The sequence below is a fragment of the Acyrthosiphon pisum genome, chromosome A2 (assembly GCF_005508785.2).
Source record: "Acyrthosiphon pisum isolate AL4f chromosome A2, pea_aphid_22Mar2018_4r6ur, whole genome shotgun sequence".
NCBI classification, from domain to species: domain Eukaryota; kingdom Metazoa; phylum Arthropoda; class Insecta; order Hemiptera; family Aphididae; genus Acyrthosiphon; species Acyrthosiphon pisum.
The window spans coordinates 50,109,505-50,110,263 of record NC_042495.1 but is presented as its reverse complement, the minus strand read 5'-3'; positions in this window follow the sequence as shown (position 1 = coordinate 50,110,263).

The window sequence follows — 759 nt, the reverse complement described above, 5'->3', positions numbered from 1 at the left end:
CCATTTTTTCAAAGTTCAGTGCCACTGATTACGGAAATGTGTAGAATGCATTATATAAAATTACGATTTACTCACGGTATGCTTGAAGAGGGGGAGTGAGTGGTTATAATTGTAAGAACAAATTTTTTTTTTGATTTAAACACATTTAAAATGTAATAGTAAACGTAGCGAAATGTAAAATGTACGCGTGTACACATTACAACTGCGGGACACTGAATGAGATAGGTAAGCTTATAAGTTCTTATATTTGTATACAATATTATTTATTTGTATAATGTTTTATGCAACAACAATAATAATTGTATTATATTAATTATTATTTATAAATTAACGTAACTTGGATTTAATTAAAGTTAACTCGTTATTTATTAAGTTTATATCAATAAAAATCAGTTAAGTTAATGAAAATTAAATTAAAAACAATATTTGAGTCAAAAAGTTAAAATTAACTCGTTTATGCCTATAGACTTGGAGGAGGTTAACTATTAATTATATCAATAAACAAAATATTTACACCGTTATCAGAAAAAACTTGTCGTTGGATAAAACGAGAATATTATTATATAGATTCTATAGATTATAGAAAATCCCGAAAAGAGCTGCACGCATGGATCGATATATTGACGGCACGCGGCACAAGGTGTAAATCACTGAAAACGTCCCCCAGATGAAAATAAGTAATTGGTACGAAATAACCGGAGAGATTAAAAACGCAGATATTAACGGCTGTTTGATTAATCTCCGTGAATAATCTATAAG